This window comes from Panicum virgatum, chromosome 9K (genome assembly GCF_016808335.1).
Source record: "Panicum virgatum strain AP13 chromosome 9K, P.virgatum_v5, whole genome shotgun sequence".
Taxonomy (NCBI): Eukaryota; Viridiplantae; Streptophyta; class Magnoliopsida; order Poales; family Poaceae; genus Panicum; species Panicum virgatum.
This window is the reverse complement of record NC_053144.1, coordinates 26749546-26772639: the sequence shown is the minus strand read 5'-3', so window position 1 is coordinate 26772639 and position 23094 is coordinate 26749546. Positions and strand designations below refer to the sequence as shown.

General features: G+C 45.7%; 2 long non-coding RNA genes across 3 annotated transcripts; both read right to left on the bottom strand.

The window, feature by feature from the left end:
* Window positions 1-16441: 16441 nt before the first annotated feature.
* On the bottom strand, window positions 16442-17306 carry LOC120651046. 2 transcript variants are annotated; one of them, XR_005665907.1, is made up of 2 exons: window positions 16833-17303; window positions 16442-16725 (listed from the first exon to the last, which is right to left on the bottom strand). It is a non-coding gene; the product is annotated as an uncharacterized LOC120651046 (long non-coding RNA). The 2 variants fall into 2 exon arrangements; XR_005665908.1 differs by having other exon boundaries at window positions 16466-16743; window positions 16833-17306.
* A 3161-nt stretch (window positions 17307-20467) lies between these two features.
* Window positions 20468-22915, bottom strand: LOC120651045. The gene is made up of 3 exons (XR_005665906.1): window positions 22013-22915; window positions 21525-21580; window positions 20468-20854 (listed from the first exon to the last, which is right to left on the bottom strand). It is a non-coding gene; the product is annotated as an uncharacterized LOC120651045 (long non-coding RNA).
* Window positions 22916-23094: the final 179 nt, after the last annotated feature.

Below are 23094 nucleotides of genomic sequence, written 5' to 3'. Positions count from 1 at the left end.
GGCCGGCGGCGGCTGCGGGGAAGAGGAGGCGCGGGCCTCATCGCTCTGGGAGGAGGAGGCGGCGCGGACCGCCGCGATTGGAGGAGGAGGAGACGCGGGCCGCCGCGCTGGGAGGAGGAGGAGGCGCGGGCCACCGCCGGCGGGTGGAGGAGGTGTGGGCCGCCGCCGCTTGAAGGAGGAGGAGGCGACGGGGCGGGGCGTAGTCGTGAGGAAGGAGACGGGTGAATGGATAAGACGAGAGGAGGAAAAAAGAAAAGGAGAGGAGAAAAAAAAGAGCGATTTAGATATTTTACTATCTCAATCTAACAAGTGAAGCTGTTTTGTCAAACATTTTCCAAAATGGCTCCAGCTCCACTAGAAAAGCCGCTGGAACTGGAGTCGGAGCCCTGCCAAACATGTCCCTATTATATATGGCATTTGTACCAATAGATACACGTGTACGTGGACATTGCATTGATGTATTGACGGTAACTGCATTCTTCAGGCAGGTGCGTTTTCACTTCTTTCTTCACGGCCTTTGGAACGAGTACAGTACTAGCTAGGTAGCACATGCGCTAAGCGAGGCCTTGAATTGCAATACTTTGCAGGCCCCATTGCACACACTATCCCTCCCCCCCCCCCCCCCCCCCCCCCTCTCTCCCCGTTGTCCATTGTTAAGCTCGCTAAGGTTGTTCAGAGTGCTAGACGTGGGGATGGAGACTTGGAGAGGAGCGTGATGCGAAGAGAATGCGCATTTTTTAGATTACGAGAAGAGTTCCGGCCTTGATCATTCGCTCACAAGTGAAGACTACAGCCAAAAAAGAATGCTCATATGTTCAAGTATAGGTGAATTGCTCGTTTTTCACTCCTCTGCTCTTTGTCTTTGCCGATGCTACTATGCTCTTTCTCCTTTGGAGGTGCGCCTTCTCAATCCGTCATTAGCACTATTTTTATTTTTATTATGATCTTGTCTTGATAAAAGACGAAATGGAATCAGTGACGAAGCCAGAAATGGAAGGCAGGAGGGCTGGTGACACTTCTTCTTCTTTGCTCCCTCTCTTCTTTCATCAATAGTCTCCAAAATTCTATGGGGACTGTGAGGGGCTCCATAAAATTTTGGGCAGTAGGGGGGCTGGAGCCCCCTCAGCCCCCCTTAGATCCGCCCCTGAATGGAATCCATGGTTAGGAATAGCCCTTGCGATCAGACTCCGATCCGTGTGCGTGCATATGGGATGGTTAGTTGGTTACCTTGCTCGATAATCGTCGCCTTTTTTTCGCAAGGTTATGATGCACAGTAGTGACCGACTGCCACAACTGAGCAAAGAGTAATGCAGGCACCTGCCGACGAGTCACAGTACCTAGCATGCTGCACAGGTGATGATCAATATATCTCTGCGCGTATTGTTACTGCATGTTACGCTGCTCTCCCTGCAGGTAGAACCGTACCTGATGATAACAGAAATATAATAAATGTGCCTATCAATTACTGAATTTTTGCTCGCATGCACATCAATTTGATCTATCCACACGGGGCCCGTTTGGAATGAACGAGGGAATTTTGTCCGAATCCTGCCGTATTTTTGTCAATAATATTGCTAGAGAAGAGTTGTTTTGTCAATAAGTACTGTAGTATTAATAATGTTTTAGGAATATTTTAACACTATTTCTTATTCTCATTGATCCAAAAGTTTGTAGAAAAGTCTTGTTGAGGAATGAGCAGTACTCACTCCCAGGGTTCCCCTTACCGGTGGGAACCGGTCCGGTTTGACCGGTTACCGGTCAAACCGGTCCGGTTCCGGTTTGGGCCGGTACCAAATCGGCCCAAATTCAAATTTCAAATTTGAATTCAAAAAAATAAAAAATTCTCAAAAAAATCCTAAAAATACTTCAAGGTGCGACGAATCTAATGGTGTCAAATTTTCTAAAAAATTCGTTCGTTTAACATAATTTTCGGGCATTTAAAGTTAAAACAAAAAAGAAAAGAAAAAATGAGACGGCCCATTAAGGCCCACTTGGTAAACCGGTCAAACTAGCCGGTAAACCGGTCTAACCGGCCGGTATACCGGTTACACATGCGATTTTAAATTTGGATTTGAATTCAAACCGGTCAAACCGGCCGGTAAACCGGTCAAACTGACCGGTAAACCGGTCTAACCGGTCGGTATACCGGTACGAACCGGTTGAACTGAGTTTTTTGAATTAAATTTTGAATTTGTCTGGTTTCTACCGGTAACCGGTGCAACCGGTCCGGTAAACCAGAACCGGAGCCCGGCGGTGTCGGTGTCCCGACCCGGGGGGCCTGGATCCCAACTAGTAAATGCTGCATGTTTCCTCGTCCCAGATGATGATGCAAGAGGTAATCACAGTAACGCACGGTTTATCCTGGTTCTGGCCGCGGGGCCGTACGTCCAGCAAAGGGGGTGTGCGAGTGCACTGTATTATCTTGCACCCGATGTGCTCGTAGTAGGGGATACAAGCGAGGCGAGAGAGGGAGAGAGCTCCCAGGTCTCTGCTAGAAGAGGGGTTGAACGTGGTGATGGGGATGCCGGAGCGTGGGTGATGATGGATCTCGTCTAGGAGCCTCTGAGTGTCCTTAGAGAGAGAGAGTGTCTGAGCGTCAGGCAGCCAGCCCGAGAAAAAAACCAGACCGCCCTGCTAAAGGAAACCCGCCTCCTCCTTTTATAGTTACAAGGAGGGGCGGGGCACATGAGCGGGGGCGTGGAAGTCGTCGCTTTCCCCTGAATCGCGGGGGTAAAGTGGTCGGACACTGTTGGAAGTACACTGTGGGAAGGCGGCGTGCGTCGCGGTCGTCCTGGATATCGTCCTTGGTCGTGCGAAGATCGTGCCGGTCGTCCTGCAGCGTGCCTGCAGGCGGCGTGGTCGTCGCTGATGTATGGTCCTCTATATACGGCACGGTGGCGTTCGGTGGGCCCTGCGGACTAGGGTCCTGCATGCACCAGCGGCAGTGGGGCGCGCGGCGGCCCCGGACCCCCTGGCCGGTGTGCGGGCGTGCCCACCAGGAGGTCTGGGGGACGCGTGGAGGTCCTGGACTCCTCAAGGGGGAGGTCCGGGGCTCCGTCCGTGCGTGCTGAGCGCCCCTCTCGGAAGGACACGTGACGTCGCCGGACCCCTTCCCCGGTGGGAGGCGAGTCCGGATGGTCGGTGTCGGCAGAATAGTAACGGGAGAAGTGCAGAGCCTGTCTTGTCTCACGTCGCAGGTCCAACAGTGTTGCTACAGCAGCTGGGATGGCGGAGTGGTGACTGGAGTCAGTGGATGGGACGCCGGTCACATCCACTGTGGGAGTGGCGGCCTGACGCCGCCCGTCCCGAGCGCCGTGGCGGAGTGGCTGGCCTTTAATGCCTTCGTACGGCGAGCGGTCGGGCGGCGGGGCTGTTTGTCCTTTGTGCCGAGGGGTGGCCTCGAGCGAGGCGGAGATGAGTCACCCGCTCGAGGGTAGATCCACTACCCTCGAGCGAGGCGGAGATTGTCCAGCGGGCCCGAGAGGGACCCTCGAGCGAGGCGGAGATCGTTCCGCGGGTTCGAGGGGGACGTGAATGGGCCGCACGCTGGGCTTCTTTAAGTCCTTTCCTTTCTTCCGAATGGGGAGCAGGCCGTGGGCCTTTGTGGACCCAGTTGCCTTAACAGGTGTTTGTGTTTTAAAGCGGTCTTAGTACCCCGATTAGGGTGTCTCTAATCGTGGTACCCGACAGGCGGTTACCGGAGACTGGTCGGTTAGGTGAACCCTGCTCACTCCTGGCTGTGATGAGTGAATTGTCAACCGTGCGGTGTGATCGTGTGCTTCTAGCATGACTGCGTTGAGCATTACCTCTGTCTTTGAGGAGTCATGTTTTGGCTTTTGATCGATTGCGTCGAGCCGTTGTCCTTGTCTTAGGGAATCGATCTTAGCTTGAGTAAGTGACTGTTCTTGCCTTTCTGAGGGTTTTGTCACTTGCTTGAGTTCTTCACTTTCTTCGTGCCATTTTTTACTTTTCACTTCTCTGGTTACATGTGGTGTGTTGACAATGCACTCATCAAGGGGGAGATTGAGGAATGAGCAGTACTCATTCCTGGCTGTGATGAGTGAATTGTCAACCGTGCGGTGTGATCGTGTGCTTGGTCTTTGGTTGCAGGTACACGGACGTCGTGTGTCGACGTTCAGCTGCCGTGGAGGTGCTGTGGCCGATGGACCGTGCGGTGGACGGCGGTGAAGGGCAGCCGGTACCGGAGCTCGGGCCGGGCGGCAGCTGTGGCGTCCACTCCTGGATCGATGGCGCAAGCACCGGTGTATGCGGGTTTCTTGGTTTGCGCCACAAAACCAAGCTGGCGGACGGCGGTTGAAGACGCCAAGTCGTGGAGGCACGGGCGTCGGTCTCGGGACTGGCGGAGGTGACGGGCATCGACGGCGTCTAGGGCCTCGCTGCGGGCGAGGAGGTGACGGTCGTCGGGCGGCGTTTAGGGCCGTCAGAAGGCCGAGGCGGGAACGGCGTCTAGGGCCACGGAGTGGAGGCGGAAATCTTCCCGCGTGTGGAGTTTTGTCGGTTTTCACAAAACCGGCCACCTCACCGGGTTTCGCGGACTCCTCAAAACCGCGGATCAGATCTGCATCGACGTGGCGGCATCGCGGAGAAGGCTTCGAGTCGAAGAAAGAAACTCCGCCGTCGGATGAGATCTTGTACCCTTTCCGATTTTGCCCCTACGGACGTTTTAGTGTACGAGTCAGGGTGGAGGTCGTTTCTGGGAAGGGACCGGTCTGACCGGTCTGTGAGACCGGTCTGACCGGTCACCCCCGAGGTCGTATAAATACATCTCAACTGCCCCCTTGGATAGGTGAGCCTCCATGCCACGAGTCCTTTTCTGTTTTTCCTTGCTCCTCTCTCTGTTCTAGGGTTAGGCCGAGGTCTCCATGGAAAACATGGTCTAGATTATAGCTAGGTCCACAAATTTGAGAGGGTGGATGAATGGGTGGAGGTCTAGCTCTTGTATAGGTGAATTCCTCTGTAAATCACGATGAATTTTAATGAAATCGATGATCCTTTTGAGCAGCTCTATTGTGTTCCCGTTCATCTTTTGTTCATGGATTGATTTCCTCTCTTTTCGTGGTTTTTTTGAGATTAAAGCTTTCACTTAGTGGATTTAGGGACTCCGTGATTTGCTTCTCAACCATCTAGCCTAGAGCTAAACCCCCGAGAATCACGAGTCCCTCGGATTGAGGTTTTTGGAGTTTTTGGAAAACCCTCTTTTACCTCTTTCCCCCACGGAATTCTTGTGATCCTTTGCGTTTTGGGTTGATTCCTTTTGTGGAGAGGTTCGTCTCAATCCCAGGAACCTCCCTGCAAATTTTGAGACTATTTGGTGATGATTTGAACGAGTAATCTCGAAATCACCTCGAGTTCGCGGGCTGTAATTCTGTTCTGAGCAGAAGCGGTCTGACCGGTCGGAGCAACCGGTCTGACCGGTCTGGAATTTCAAATCCAGCCGGACCGGTCTGGAATTTCAAATCCAACCCGACCGGTCTGACCGGCCAGAGAAAGCGGTCTGACCGGTCCCTGACTGCTAGATCTGCAGTTTTCTCGATCGCTTCCGTGCTTTCTCTCGCTCGTTCCTAGGGGTGATTTGTGTTGGTTTAGCTCTTCTATAGCTACTCTACATCTCATCTAAGATTTGAGGGTTTGTGGTAATTTACGGGATATAGGCCGACGGATCGATTTCGAAACAAATTTTGATCGGCTCCCATTCACCCCCCTCTTGTCGCCAGTTTCGCTCCCTCACGTGTGTGTATATAGTCATCATATATAAAAGAAAAATGTGTTAGGAACGCTGTGGTGCACGGGGGGGCATGGGTTCCGCTTGGGAATCGATGAGCGAGGTGTAACACTGTAGCTTGGGAGGTGGTGGACCTTCAGGTTTTAATAGGGGCATGGGACAGCTGGATAGGCATGCATGAAGAACAATTGAAACCGTCAAACAGACGAGGAGATGTATGTGTTCAACGTGATGCATTTGAAACACGTAATGTTGTATCCCCTCCCCCCATGTCCAAATTAATTATTAGAGCATGCTGTGGTGAACTTTCTTTGCTTGACAGCATGTTTTAATGACATCTTAGATAACCTAATATATACTCGTATGTTGGGTGGGGACATGCGTCTTTCATTCTGCTGGTTGGCCAAATAATAAGATATGAGTGTGTGAATATTATTCTGAACGCTAATTAACTGACTCAATATCCTAGTACAACCGGTTAAGATTTTTCACGTACAATAATAATCCTTACAAGATGCAAAAAGAAAGAGAGAAATCCAAAACTAAATGGAAATAAAAAATCATCCATGATCGAGGCCGTAAGGAATCACCGTTCGTGCAGTGAAGAATTACTTTTGTTTTCTATACCCTGCGCGTGGTAAGTAGTAAAAGAGTAAAAAGCCGCCGGTACGGTGCGTAGAATGAATGCTGATGGCAGGACGACGATATTGGGCCTTGTTTGGATCGGCAAGAATTCTAACTGTGCATGTTTCCCGAAAAAAATATTATATGTATGGTGTACTAAATGAAGTTTATTTGTAAAAATTTTTTAGAGATTGGTGTAATTTTTCGCGACGAATCTAATGACGGTAATTAATCGATGATTTACTACAGTGATGCTACAATAACCATCCTCTAACCGCGCGGTCAAAGGTCTCATTAGATTCTTCAGGGTCACTAGCGCGGGGGTTCTGTAGTTGATTTTGTAAACTGGCTTTGTTTGACACCGTAATTAGTGGTCAAAGTATTACTATTCACTAGCACGCTACAAAACTAGCACGAACCAAACAGGGCAGGCTCCTTATTATTATCACGGGGGTGGAATTACTCCCCCATTTCGACCGCCTCCGACCAACAGCCTTCCACTGCGTCGCCACGCACATGAACGTACATGTGCTGGACCACTGCTCTTCATTCCTTCCCATCCGCTACAAGTCTACAACCCAATGCAAACCAGCTATATATACTCCTTCCTATACTACTACGCAACAATATTTAACAAAAGGAAATCTTTGGAGTAACTAGCGCAGCCGGCCGGGTCGGCGTTAACTCTGCCCCGCAAGTTGCGGCCGCGCAATACGTCTGCGCCGAATAATTCATGAAAAGCATTACAGACTTGCAGTGTTTGTAGAAAGCAGGGGGGTGTAGTATATTTGAGAACGGAGGTAGCAGTTATACGAGCTATAAGTTTCTGCAAATATAAACTCTGTGATCAAGTTCCTCATCCAACAAAAAGGTGAAGAAAGTACTAGCAGTAGTGTTACGCAGTGTACCGTACCGGCCGGTTGCACCATCAGCTTGCTCTGCTAACTGCGCTCTCGACAGATTGTTTTGCGACTGATGATGTGGGCTGTGTTTAGATGAGGTAAAAGGGATGCGAAAAGTCACAGCGGACACTGTAGCATACCGTAGCACTTTTCGTTTGTTTGTGGTAATTGTTGTCCTACCATGATCTAACTAGGCTCAAAAGATTCGTCTCGTCGTGTACATCAAAACTATACAATTAATTTTTTTATTTACCTACATTTAATGCTTCATGCATGCATCATTTGCTATATTTAATGTTTCGATGTGATGTTGATGTGATGGAAAGTTTGGAAGGGGGGAGATTTTTTGGGAACTAAACACAGCCGTGGTGGTCTGGTGGAGGAGGGGCCGATGATCTAAATCTGGAGCCAGAGGCGTGCTTACAGACGACAGGCACCACATGTTTAGTTAGCACAGGCATGCATGCATGTTCCGGTGGTCTCTACCGTACCGGTACCCCAGCTTGGATCGTAACGGAGTACGTAGCTGGTAGGGTTCCTAGCTCCTGCGCCAAGACTGGAATTAAAGGCCCCGCTTTGATTCCAGCATTCAAAGCCTTCTTTGCGCGTACCAGTTTTTCAGGGCGTCTGCAATGGTAATAACAAGTACTACTACATAGTCTATTCATGTGGAGGTGAGAGATGAAAGATAAGACTACTTTATACTATTGGACTCACACGTCTCTCACACAGATTCTTGGACTACATGAAATAGATCAGCTATTTGCTCGTCACTGGTGACTACTCTCTCTCCTACTTTTCTATTGTCACATCAGATCTAGCTAGCTAAATAGCTAGTCATTGCAGACGCCCTCTGAGTCAGATATATGGTGAGGCTCTAGTAATAACATGCTTCCAAATTTTGTGGAGATAACACAATATATTATTCTTGAAAACAATGGGGAATCTAGGATTTCAAGTAAGGCTAGGGTGATCTAATGAAACATTTGTTTAAGAAAATAATTTAGTGAATAAATCAATCTAATCTTATAAAATTGTATAATTCCTCACTTTTCACCTTCTCAGTTTGAGTATCAATTATTGTGCATAAGAAAATAATTAGTAAAAACAAGTTCGATGGTGCTGCTAGCTGCAGAAAAATCAGGAGGCGAGGGTCAGAGGAGACTCGTCCATCTCCCCTAGATCTGCCCCGCTTGAAAATGGAACTTTTTAGGTATGTATAAAAATGGTGAGCCATAGAGAACTATCGGAAATGTGAATATACCGTGTATAGCATCTGTGTATATATATATATATTCATTCGTAGTAAAATGGAGTGGCGTTAGGGGTTACCCACTTAGGAGCATTCATGATTATTGTTTTTCTCAATTAGCTAGGAGTCTGACTATACAAAATGCGATTTGTATAAGATTTCCACTTAAACCTTGTTATAATGTTTAGTTACAAAAGGTTCCAAAATTTGTCCTGACTCTGAAAGTAGATCCAAACTTGCTTTCTGTATTAGCAAGATATGGGTAGATGGTGTTGGATGATTTTGTATTCAGCTTATATGAGAATATACAGAGTTACATGATGAAGATACATTTCCATCATAACTGCAGTAGTGTCATAGAAAACAAGAGATGCAACTCACGATTAGTGACGACTCAAGAGAAAACAAAAGAGGTGACCACCCTAGGAGATCCTTTGGATGTAAAAAAGGTTCCCCATTTCATCTATGTTAAAATAAAAATCATTTTATCGAAAATAGTATCATAATTGATTACTTTATTGAAAATGATTTTTATTGGGGTGTTCTAGCTAAATTTGATAGAGAAAAATCATTTTTCACATTTGGTTAGGCATCTGACTTGAAAATACAAATGACGAGTTCTTGCTAAATCTTGTTACATTTGAATGGGAATCCAACTGTACCTAGCATTTTGAATTAATTATATGGTGGTTCTATACTATGGACATATGTGGCTGAAGAATCATTACATTTATTTTGATTTAGCACTTGAGGAATGTTAAGTACTCTATCCTGCTTGTGATGAGTGAATTGTCAACCGTGCGGTGTGATCGTGCGCTTGGTCTTTGGATTGCAGGTACACGGGTGTCAAGTATCGACGGAGAGCTGCCGTGGAGGTGCTGTGACCGATGGACCGTGTGGTGGACGGCGCTGAAGGGCAGCCGGGACCGGAGCTCATGCCGGACGGTAGCTGTGGCATCCACTCATAGATCGAGGGCGCAAGCGACGACGGAAGGCGGGTTTCTTGGTTTGCGCCACAAAACCAAGCAGGCGGATGGCGGTAGAAGACGCCAAGTCGTGGAGGCACGGGCGTCGGTCTCGGGACTTACGGAGGCGACGGGCGTCGACGGCGTCTAGGGCCTCGCTGCGGGCGAGGAGGTGACGGGCGTCGGGCGGCGTCTAGGGCCGTCAGAAGGCCGAGGCGGGAATGACATCTAGGGCCACGGCGTGGAGGCGGGAATCTTCCCGCGCGTGGAGTTTTGGCGGTTTAGTCGAGCCTCCACCTACTTGTAATCCCATCGGAACGAAGTGGGTTTTCAAAAGCAAGCAAGGAGAGGATGGTTTGGTTGTTCGAAACAAGGCCCGTCTTGTTGCCCAGGGGTTTTGCCAAAAAGAAGGGATTGATTTTGAGGAAACTTTTGCCCCTGTTGCTCGTTTGGAAGCGATTCAGATTTTTCTTGCATTTGCTGCTTCTAAGAGTTTTAAAGTTTTCCAAATGGACATTAAATCTGCCTTCTTAAATGGTTTTATCGAAGAAGAGGTTTATGTGAAACAACCCCCTGGTTTCGAAAATCCGAAGTTTCCAAACCGTGTTTATAAACTTCAGAAAGCACTTTATGGTTTGAAACAGGCACCTAGATCTTGGTATGATAGACTGAAAACATTTTTGTTGGCTCAGGGTTTTAAAATGGGATGTGTGGATAAAACTTTGTTCCCCATGCGGTCTGGCACTGATTTTCTATTAGTTCAGATATACGTGGATGATATTATCTTTGGTGGCTCTTCTCACGCTCTTGTCTCCAAGTTTTCTGAGCAGATGTCCAGGGAGTTCGAGATGAGCATGATGGGTGAGCTGCAGTTCTTCCTCGGGCTGTAGATCAAGCAAACTCCTCAGGGCACGTTCGTCCATCAAGCGAAGTACACTAAGGACTTGCTGCGGAAGTTCGACATGAGTGACTTGTCTCCTCAGCTGACTCCGATCAGCACATCGACGGCGCTTGATGAGGACTTGGATGGCGAGGCGGTGGACCAGACGGAGTACAGGAGCATGATCGGCTCCCTCCTGTACCTGACAGCGACGCGGCCGGACATTCAGTTCGGCGTCGGCCTCTGTGCGAGGTACCAGGCTTCTCCGCGCACCTCCCACAGACAGGTGGTGAAACGCATCTTCAGGTATCTGAAATTCACCCCTGAATTTGGTCTTTGGTACTCTGCGGATTCTTCTCTGGTCTTGGTGGGATTTTCTGATGCCGATTTCGGTGGGTGTCGGTTGGATCGCAAGTCGACATCCGGCACTTGTCAATTTCTCAGTACATCTTTGGTGTCTTGGTCCTCTCGCAAGTAGGCTAGCGTAGCGCTTTCCTTCACAGAAGCTGAGTATGTTGCCGCTGCTAGCTGTTGCTCCCAGATCCTATGGATGAAACAAATCTTGCAGGATTATGGACTGAGTTTTGATAGGGTTCCCATTTTCATTGACAACATGTCTGCTATTAGCATTGCAAAGAACACTGTCCTACACTCCAGAACCAAACACATAAATATCCGGTTCCACTTCCTGCGAGACAATCATGAGAGAGGCCACATAGACTTGATCCATGTCCCTTCAGAGAGGCAAACCGCAGATATCCTAACCAAACCTCTTGAGCAGGACACCTTTGCTCGCTTGCGAGGGGAGCTTGGGGTGTGTTACCCCTTTTGATCGCTGACTTTTCTTTGGGTAGCTTTGTAGTGTTTATTTGTTCTTCTCTTAGTTTTCTAGGTTTGGTAGTTGCATTGTGCATATGCATTGTACATTTCTGCATTTTGCATTGCTTCACTTGCACTAGTATTTTTGTATACATTGCTATGATCTCCTAGTGTTTGCTAGTGTGAGTTTATAAATGTGATCATGTATAGCTTGCTCCACTGTGTATATGACTTCATCTGAGTTAAGCTATTTTATTTGAAAATTTGAAAACATGGTCACCCTGTCTTGGCTACTAGCATATTAGGGCGTGTTGATATGCTTTGCTATCTCATTCATGCTAGTGTAGCCTTTCGTTAAGCAATTCATACTTGACATGATCTAAAATTGATAAAATGGCTTGAATTGTGCTTGAAATGGAATGAGAAGATCCAAGTGGGATTGCTTGTCGCACTGATCGAGCTTTCGGGACGGCTCACTTTGCACTTGTGAGAACCCGGGCAAGGCTGTGCATGACTAAAACGAGTGCCTTAAGCTTCTGATTGCCTTTGGCATAGGCTTGGTCTCGTTGCTAAGTAAAGCATGACAAGCTTTCAACCCCTGGCATTAAATTGCTTGATATAATGAGATTGCAAAATCAATGTTTACAACATGCTTTGGATGTTTTTGGCTCACCTGTATGAGTTTGATTAGCACTGTCTTTCATTCCCTACTTGCTAGTGCTAGATCAAGGGTGATGCTTTTATTTCTCCTAAACTGGAACTTGCCTAGCTCTAGACTGATTTGATATACCCTGTTGAGCTAGATGCAGGTCTTGTTTATGGATGCACACGTGCTTGTGACTAGTTGTTACTCATATCCTTGTATCCCTAAATGCTTTCACTTACACCTCCTGCATTGCATTCATTGCATAGCATATGTTCAGGGGGGTCTCAGTTTCAGGGGGAGTTTTAGGTCTAAGCCTTGATGTGTGCATGTGCCAACAAGGGGGAGAATGTTAGTGATCGAACAAGGGGGGAAAATTGTTTGATTTTTTAGAGAACCAAAAACTTGTTGAGCACAGGGCTCTGAGGGTGCATACATTTGGTGAGAGTTGCACTGGTAAGGGGGAAATGCATTCAGTGGGAGTTTCTGCTTTGTTTAGCTCCTGATTTTCCCTTCGCTTCTGGCATGACTGTGTCGAGCCCTGCCTCTGTCTTTGATGAGTCATGCTTGTTTGATCGATTGCGTCGAGCCGTTGCCCTTGTCTTAGGGAATTGATCTTTGCTTGGTCAAGTGATTGGTTCTTGCTTCTTTCGAGCTTTTGTCACTTGTTCAAGTTCTCTCTTGCTTCTTTGTTCTTCACTGTTTTTGTTTCAATCTTGGTTCGTTTGTGGTGTGTTGACAATGCACTCATCAAGGGGGAGATTGAGGAATGTTGAGTACTCTATCCTGCTTGTGATGAGTGAATTGTCAACCGTGCGGTGTGATCATGCGCTTGGTCTTCGGATTGCAGGTACACGGGCATCAAGTGTCGACGGAGAGCTGCCGTGGAGGTGCTGTGACCGATGGACCGTGCGGTGGACGGCAGTGAAGGGCAGCCGGGACCGGAGCTCATGCCGGGCGGTAGCTGTGGCATCCACTCCTGGATCGAGGGCGCAAGCGACGACGGAAGGCGGGTTTCTTGGTTTGCGCCACAAAACCAAGCAGGCGGACGGCGGTAGAAGATGTCAAGTCGTGGAGGCACGGGCGTCGGTCTCGGGACTGACGGAGGCGACGGGCATCGACGGCGTCTAGGGCCTCGCTGCGGGCGAGGAGGTGACGGGTGTCGGGCGGCATCTAGGGCCGTCAGAAGGCCGAGACGGGAACGGCGTCTAGGACCACGGCGTGGAGGCGGGAATCTTCCCGCGCGTGGAGTTTTGGCAGTTTTCCCAAAACCGGCCACCTACCCGGGTTTCGCGGACCCTCCAAATCTGCGAACCGGATCTTCATCGACATGGCGGCATCGCGGAGAAGACTTCGTTTCGAAGAAAGAACCTCGGCCGTCGGATGAGTCCATGTATCTTTTCCAGTTTTGCCCCTACGGGCTTTCTAGTGTTTAATTGAGTGTAGGGGTAGTTTAGACTTTTGGGTTGAGAGTTGTTGGGGTTAAATACCCCCTCACCCTCCGGCTCTCTCTCTTTTTCCTTTACCCCTGGCGCAAGAACAGAGTTGCTGCTCCTCTCCCGTGCGCCACCTCCTCTTCCTTCCTAGTTCCTCCCTTCTCCTCTCTAGGGTAGGTTTTTAGCCATGGATTATTGAGACTTTGTACGTGAATTGACATGGGAAAAGGAAGCCCTTCCCTCCTTGTGCCCTCGGGAGGTTTGATTTCATTTCGATTCCGTACGTCTTGTGCTTTGTTTGTGACGATTCTTGGTTTTCGTTTGTGTGATCATGAAGCACGCGATTGTAGTACTTCTTTGAGCTCTTTGTGGTGAATCCATCGCTCTTTCCTTAGTGCCAAACGCCTAGGATTCACGAGCTCTTTCGATTCGTAGCTTTTGCGTTCTAGAGAAAACCCCGCTCTTGCTCCGATTTCCTTCGATTCCTCTTAATCCGTGAGGACCTTCGTTGAAATCTTTTGGGGATGTGTTCTTGAAGTCATCATCTTCATCTCCCCAAAATTTGAGCTCCTTTGGACTTAAATTGATCGTCAAATCATCAAGATTTCCAAAGATAGCGGGCTGGATAATTTCGTTTCTGGGCACAGTTAGATTTCTTCCTATCACCGGTTAAATCGACGCTTGTGAGTTGTTGCGTCGGATCAACCGGTGAGTAGGTTTTTCAACTGTTAGGGTTTTTGTTATTTGGCCCATTGCGCCGACGTATAGGAGTTTCGTAGCGTCGGTTTAACCGGCGCTCACAATGTCCATTTTGGAGTTTCTCTGGAGAACTGCACCGGCGTTTAAATTTGAATTTATCGGATCATCCGGTGTTCAACGTCGGTTGAACCGACGCTTCTTAAAGTCTCTGCATCGGTTCAACCGGTGTTAGCTTTTGACTGCTGCAAGCTCTGCACATCAGTTAAACCGACGAGGTGCCCCTAGTGCACGTCGGTTCAACCGGTGTGTATACCGTGTGCTGTTTCTCGCGCTGCTTTTCGTGTTTGCTTCCGCGTTGGATCTTGTTTGTTCCTAGAGCTTTCTTGTGTTGGTATAGCTCCTCCATAGCTACTCCACACTGTGCCTAGGACTCTAGGGTTGGGAGTGTACTTCGGGACTAAGTCGATGTTTCCGATTGCAAGAAATTTTAATCGGCTCTCATTTACCCCCCTCTGGTCGCCCTTTCGGTCCCTCAGCACTCTCATTAATTGTTTCGCCCACAGCTAGGGAAAATGCAGACCATTATAATCATCGTCATCGGTGGTTGTGGCGGAAGGGGCGACACTTGCTGAGATGTCATGCACAGATTGGTAATTCTAGCACGGTTAGGACTCAAGTGGGAGGGAGGTGTGGGAGTTGCACCATATGAGAGACAGGTGGATGTGGACATAGTCACATCGAGAATAGGTGAGATGTGTAATAAAGTAGAAAAAGATAATGAGTAGAGTATCATAGAAGATTTTAGAAGACTCTCGAGTTAAGAATATTTATTGCTATGAGCTCATAGCTAATTCCATAGTTATTAGAACTAGACCGGACCAGCGGCCGGACTAAGAAAAACCGAACTAGATGCTCTAGTGGTTTGGTTTACTTAAAAGACCATACCTGCAACCAGACCGGTAAAAGCCGGTTGAACCGGTCAGATGTTTTGGTGAATGGCAAATATTTATATAAATTTATATTTGAAATTTTGCAATTGCTTGGGTAGCCGATTTAGTTGCTAGAGCTAGACACGTGTCAACATTCGGTTAGTTCGGTACTTTATTCTAAGTTCCTATGTGTTTCTCAAGGCATCACACTCCACATCACACATGACTAACTGTTTACCTAAGTGCATGAATTATGCACGGGATCGGAAGACAAAATGTCGGGACTTCCTCATCGATATGTTGGCATATAAAGCAAATGCCTATAAAAAACTATGGCCTAACAATGGAAGACATTAGCTTAGCTGTATCACTAGGAAGGGAACATATTAGGTGCAACTTCAGGGCCCTTTTGGGAGGGCTCTGGACGGGCGGCTCCGGCTCCGTGCTACAGTGCCGCGGCACTGTGCTGCACTGTAGCACGGAGCCGAAACGCACCGGCTTTGCCTGAGGAACCGGTGAAGCTGCTGAAGCCAGGATTCACTGGCTCCTCCGGCTTCGCGCTACAGTGATGAACAGTGATCTACAGTGATGAAGCCGGAGCCGGGGAGAGCCCTCCCAAAGAGGCCCTCAATCTGAGCCACGGGATGAACATGCAAGGATAAAATAGGTGTGACTATGGATATTATGGAGTTCTTTTTTCCCCAATTAAGTAAATATGTTCTTCAACAAATTATGGATTGTTAATATTTTGCAGTCGTATTTCGACACTATTAATGGTTTTCATCAAGTGTTATATGAATTAGCTTATAAATCTTTTTACACCCCGTAGCACACATGGGCACAAACCTAATGTATCCTAATACTCAAGGTGCACTCTAACATTTTTAGTGGAAAATAAATAGAACACGAGATAGGTGATAAATGTAACCTAGTATTGAAGGCAAGATGTGTTAGTATCTTAGGGTAAGTACAACAGTGTAGACATCTGTTGTCTTTTTGTCACAAACAGACAGCTTGTACAATGGAGCTATCTGTTTGGCTGTCTGCAGAGTGATTAATTCATCTTTTGAGACACAAACTTATGGTGGTCTAGTGCATAATTGATCTTTGTAGTCATTTTGATTCATACATTCAAATAATTCATATGACCGTGTGCACCCTCTACGTCTTCTAGCTCCATAGCAGCAGCAGCAGCATCACTCGGCGACATTGACGAGAGAATGGAGGATATGCGACACCGACAAGAGAATGGAGGATATGTCTTTGCCTCTTTGGTTTCCTCCTTGGTCCTTTATTTACTAGAACATTCGGCAACCATATCTTATATAGCAGGCATAATTTTTCTACATAAAACAGTCATATGCACTCCATTACCTGTTAATTTAAATTACATACTCATCTTGGAATGCTCATAGAATATATTGCTTGAAAAACACTACAAATTATTTAAAACGCATGCTTGCCCAAGAAAAGAGAATAAATATCATAAAACATGTGTAAATACTGTTAATGGAGAGCAAGAGTATAAACTCTTGAAAGGTAAGCAATCTATCAAAGTTGTACGCCATCATCTTCTCTCAATGCAAGTTTTAATATTTGCAGACATAAGCTCTAATGTATCATTGTACAACTATAATAATTCCAAAGGTTCCCAAGGCGAAAAAGAAAATCCATCCGAGGATGTCAGGCTTCTTACCAACAAATCTCGCGGTGGCTTGAAATTTTGGGAAAAAGAAAGAGGACGACAAGAGAGTTCCGTCTTACTTGCTCTGGGGATGTATCATGGTGGCTGGAATCTCGCGGGAAAGAAGGCGATGGTGGTCTCCTCCATAGCTGGCGGATAGAAGCTCACTGTGAGTCAAATTGCCAATAATTTATGGCATGAGAGGGCTTGAAATTTGGGGGAAAAGAAAGAGGATGACGAGGGGATTTTGTTTTACCTTTTACTTGCGTTGGGGATGTATCATGGTGGCCGGAATCTTGTGGGGAAAGAAGGCGATGGTGGTCTGCTCCATGGCTGGCCGGCAGAAGCTCACTGTTAATCAAATTACCGATGATTTAGGGCATGAGAGAGCTTGAAATTTGGGGGGGGGGGAAGAGAACGGCGAGGGAGTTCCGTTTTATCTCTTATTTGTGTCGGGGATGCATCATGGTGGCCGGAATCTCTTAACGGAGAAGGCACCGGTGGTCTGCACAAAATAGGCGAGCAGATTGTGACGGTGCACGATGGAGAAGGGGCGCTGGTTCAGGTCAAGCCTACGGCGCAGCGGATCGCGTCGTACAATGGCCGGCTTCCTCGTCGTTTCGCCTAGGAGCACGGGACGCAGCAGTAGATGAACGAGTCGACGGATGGGGAGTAAATGCAGGCCGTGAGGAGGGTTTTTGCAAAAAAAAGTGTTGCGTCTACGGCTGACAACAGCCCGTTGTACGTGCCCTTAGTGGATCTACATATCACGGTTCACACTTCACAGTAGTTGTTTGAATACATAGGACAATCTGAAATACAATGAGTGGTTACTATTTAATGGAAAGTAGCTTTACAATATTTTAATTAGACTGCCCTTTTGTACACATATTGCAATGTGAAGTGCCACTCTCCACGTGTTAGGTATTAGATTGTCGGGATACAAATATCTACACTGTTTGCCAACGCATGTTGCTGGTTGTGCCGTCTGGTGCTAACATTATTCCATAGCCATTCCATTTTGCACCCCGATCATTCTATCTGTCGGGTGCGCTGGCATCCAATCTCCAGCTAGCACGACAGTGAAAGCTGAAGCAGAGCTGGAATATATAGGCATTTGATTAGCATTTAAATTTCTCAATCGTATCTTGTGGTCTTTGGACTGCTACGCGTAAGTGAGGTTCCTGTTATTGTTATATGATAGCGATAATATATGGGCCACTGGCTTACCCATGTCATGTACGGTGGTGGTTTGGCGGAAAAAGGAGCGAGACGATCTAATAAGATGAGGACGGTTTTGCCTCGTTAATTTGAGACCCTCCTGCTGCTAACACCGATGAAACAAAACAGAGAATATTCAAGAGAGCAGTAGTTTGTCATCTGTTGATACATACTTACTGATAACATGGACGACGTTTGGTTCTAGAAAATTACTAATTGGTCAAAATCATTTTATATAATATACTTCTATTTAGATAACCCACAAGCCACAAATTGATACTTGACACTTTGGGTTATGTTTTGGTCAATCTTTGGAAATTTCATGGTTTACTCAAAAAAAACATTTAACATAATATCGTTAAGTGTCATGTGATTTTACAAGCTAGCTGGTATAAAATAGTTGTTGAAACTAACTTAACAACGTAGACCATTTTGTTGTATGAAAAGTGAACTGCTCCCTCCATAGAATGTGATTCGGTAGAGTATGGTCCGCGTGGTGACGACAGGGCATAACGAAATTAAACACTGGGGGTTCGGATTGGACCAGCAACTTGTCCATATCATGGAGGACTTGCGGGCACTGAGCAGATCAATCATACGGAAATGGACCAACCGAAATATACCCTTCAATAATATAATCCATCACTGTTGGCAGTACCCCTTTTTCTCCTTGAACATCGTCCATTATCCATGCATTGTCGATCAACAAACGGTAGCTGCTGCCAGGGATTCCCGTCACGCATCATCAGGGCAGCATACACGAGCTCGTCTGCCGGCCCGATCTCCATCTCCACGATCTCTGTTACCGGCGGCGGTGGCGGCGGCGCGCGTCAAGCCGGCCGGCCATCTCGATCCACGGGGCTGGCCTAGCTAGCTTGCGCCGGCACGGCGCGGCATCGCAAGTAATGCGCGCGGATCGGATGCAGCCGGCAGCGACTGAATGGGCACACGATCCGTTGTCCGGCCATTGCATTGACGGCGATCGGCGACGAGCTAGCGCGCTCTGGATTCTCCGCTGGCGGCCTGCCCCCGTGCTGCCAGAATCGCAGGTGGGCTTTCTTGCAGTCGCTGGACCGCGCCGTCGTGCAGCTGCAGGAGCAGGACGGCAGTGTGCCCCCACGCATACTTTTGGTTGGGGATTTTTGTTTTGGTTAAAATTAAAATTACGTAGCTGAGAGCCAAAGCTTCTGGAAGCTATTAGGAGGGAGAACTAAGCGAGCCAGCACGTCCTGGCCCAACAAAATACGCTCTGCGAGCTGTGTACTCCATCGGTTCTCCAATAGATACAGCTCTCATTTTTCGGAAGTTACAAATTTATAAAAAATAATAATAATATTTACTTCTTCAAAGTTCAAACAGATTCAGTATGAAAATATATTATATAATTAATTCAATGATACTTATTTTGCAATATAAATATTAATATGTTTAGTAAATAAATATTTATTTAAAATTGAAATTATTTGACTCATCGAAATTTTAGAAGTACATTCTTTCTTGGATGGACGGAGCGTGGCAGTTCGCGGTGGGCTTTTTCTTCACGCGCCATCCATCTTGGAGGGTCCAAAAGGCCCGTCCGGGAGCTGAAACGCCCGGGCCGTCAAGGATGCGACTCTCGTGTCGTGTGGCAGCAGCCCACCAGTGAGTGCAGCCGGGCAGCAGGTGCATCCAGAGGAGAACCCAGAGCTGCGTGCCCTGTTGGAGGCAGTGGCGGAGGGTAGCTAAAAAATTAAGTATGGCGGGATAGATAAACGCTAAAAAATTGAGAGAGAAACACTATAAATATGACTTTGTTTAGATTGAAAACAAATTCGTATCCATTGAATTATTTTGGCCAAAATATGGCAGCCGCCACTCCTTACCACATGGGGTCCTCCGCCACTGGTTGGAGGCGTGGAGGCCGCCTGAGAGAGAGCAGAGTCCTTGCGCGCTGCGACCTGCGAACCGAGAATGGGAGGGCACATAATACTGTACATATAGCACTGTACGTCATACGTAGTAGAATGTAATATAATGAGTCCTAGTTTTGTGGTTAAAAAATCATCGAGATTTGCATGGACTTGGGATATCTTTGTGGCTAATAAAATTCTGTGATCACCTGGATCTTGGGAAACCATCATCCAGACGACCAGACCATACATACTAGAATTTGTTTCCACCTCCTTCCTGATCTATGTGTGCAGCGCTTCCACACAGGTTTCCTTCGACTTCAACCCTTCCATTTCCCTTTTTGGTAATGATCACTTCCCCGCGCCCACCCGAATTAATTTTGCGCATTAATTTGGATGCTTATGCGCATTAATTTAGATGCTTACGATGTCGCACTGTGAGCTGCAAAATCTCCTACACCACACGAACTTCGAGACAACCATTTTCTTTCCGTGGCTTCATTTTTTTTTTTTTGTTTCACTTTCCTCGAGCATTAAACCTTTCGGGACCATTGGAAATAAGAGGGAAATAAAATGGGTGGGGGATAAAAATAAAAAATAAAATCAAGTTTTATTTGAAAAATGCTTCAGTGGGACTTAAAAAAATAAAATATAACGCTTTCTGGACCATATAATAAGAATCTACGAGTAGCAAATATTATGGATATAACTTTGTCATCAAACTTCTTAAAAGTCTTTTAAAAAAAGTTATATTCTGAACTTGTCCAACAAACAATATGTAAAAAAATACAACTTTTTCAACCAACTTTTTATATGATAATTTTGTAACATGACACGTATAAATTTTAAGCATAACTTTTCCAGCATCCTTACTAAAGGATAACTTTCAACATAACTTCCACCGAAACTTCTAACACAACTTTGATTCATAAGTTTTGTGATACAAATTATAACAAAAAAAACATGCCGATATAACTTTGTAGCATACTTTGTACGACCTATTTGTCAGAAGAATATCTTGAAAAACAGAACATAAAAAGATGAGCAGTTTTTTTATGACGTTTCCTGCGCATAATGATCTCACTTCAGGGCTGCCCTGAAACAAATTTGTAGCAGCCTTACTGAATGATCTCACTTCATGGGATTCACGGATAGGTTTAGCATGTTCCTGCATACATAATGCATATTATATAGCATACGTAGAAAAAAAAGGAAAACTTAAAAAAAGGTTAGGACATTAAACTTAAGCAACGCAAAAAAAAAGTTTTTAAAGGAAACATGCAATATATGGGTTGAAAAAAGTTACGTAAACAAATTATACAGACATTTTCATGAAAAAGATGTGGAAATAAAAAAAATTAATGTGTGTGGTTTTATTTAATGTGTGTAGAAGCAAAAGAATTTATTGCTAGTGTCATGTTTGTGTTTGACAAAACTTATGTATACAACTTGTGTAGATGAAACGAAAATTTACACTATTAAATTATGCATACAAAAATTGGTAGAAGAATTTCGTACGAGTAGGAAAAAGTTATGCATCGAAAAACATGTGTCAAGTAAAAAAAGATTATACACATATATTTTGTTACCAAAATAAATTTGACACCTTATGAAATTCTCCCATTAAAATTCGTTTACACTTTAACCTGACTTCACACATAAGTTTCTCCATGACTTTTATTATAGAAAAATATTTCTAAAAAACTTCTGCAGACAACTTGTCACTACACATTTCTTAAAATTCAAGCTTCACTTAATGGAAAACATCTTTAGATAATAAGCTTTTACCAAAATAAAAAGGAAGAGTTCACTTATAAAAGAAAGAGATGAGACTCAACTCCATCATTTCAAACTTCTTTGGGCAGACCTGAAAGCCTTGGTAGACATAGGATTCCTGTATAAACATGATAGTAATTCAGTTAGGAGATGCAAATTTCAGAACAAAAAGTAATATAAAAAACAAAAAAAATTATACACAATATTAAATAAACAAGTTTATGTACAATATTATATAAACAAAAGTTATGATACAACATTTCAATGCAAGGTTATATAACTATATTATACACACAAGTTTCAGAAAAAGATGTTATGCAACAACATTTCAGAATGAAGGTCTGACATAACTTTTTCTCTAAAACTCATATATGTCACTTAGATACTGCTGACACAACTTTTTCTCCAAAACTCATATATGTAACTTAGATATTGCTGATCCGAGAAGGAGAGAGCAAGTCAGTATATGCCAATCCAGAAGTCTAATCAGGAGAGCTACATGCATGATCAGAACCAAAGATGAAAAAAAGCTTGCAACGTGAGAAGATACCTGCGCCCTGATAAGGTAGCTGTACTCTTGGTAGTGGGTGAACTCCAACCAGTTCGCATGGCGAGAGGATGAATTGATCATGATGGCCTCAAACACTAGCAATACATCACCATAGCAGCCGCATGCAACAGCAACACGATCCCATTGAGCCCCTGGCGGTCATGGTGCCACATTGAGGCCGTAGTCATCATCGTCCTCATGTGAGGACGATCTACATCTTCAGGAAGCCTGGCAGTGGCTCACCGTCTTGCAGTATTATTGCTGCCAGGATCCATGATCCATCTCAAATGTATCTGAAAGCCACATACAAAGTTGACACTGCGCCAAGGTCCATACCCCTTGCTTGATAATAATAACAAACATGCACTTAAGATCATTACCCCACTATTACTTGTATATGAACAAAGCCACATAATTGTATACACAGACATGCATTAGTGCTCTCAATAAGGTAGAAAAAATAATGGAAACTTGTAGTGACAACTAACAAAGCTAAGTATTCAGTCAAATATACATGAAGCAAGTATTTGATTGACTACATGACATAAATCCATAAATGGTCCATTAATACTTCGAGGAGCTCATCCGGCACCAAAAATTAAGAGTTCTGTAGAATAAGCATAATCCTTGTAGTAGCAGCAGGCCGGCTCAAGCGACAAACCTCTCCCCCCTAAAGAGATTGCAAACGTTTCTGCTAAAGATATGTGCAGAATGTGATGAAATGCCACTCAATTTTAGTTGACTCCCCTCTAGAAATCCGCACTGCTCAGAGCTTGCCGATGGAACCGACACCCACTCTATTCCCGCATCGATGAAATCATGACATTGAGGGTGTGTTTAGTTGGTGAAAAAATTTGGATTTTGGTACTGTAGCACATTTTATTGTTACGTCACAAATAATGTCTAATTATGGACTAATTAGACTTAAATAATTCATCTCGTGCTAATCAGTTAGACTGTATAATCAGTTATTTTTTTCAACTGTATTTAATGTTCCATGCATGTGTCGAAAGATTCGATGTGACGGATACTGTAGAAAACTGTTTGGAAACTAAACATAGATTCACTGTATAAAAAAATAT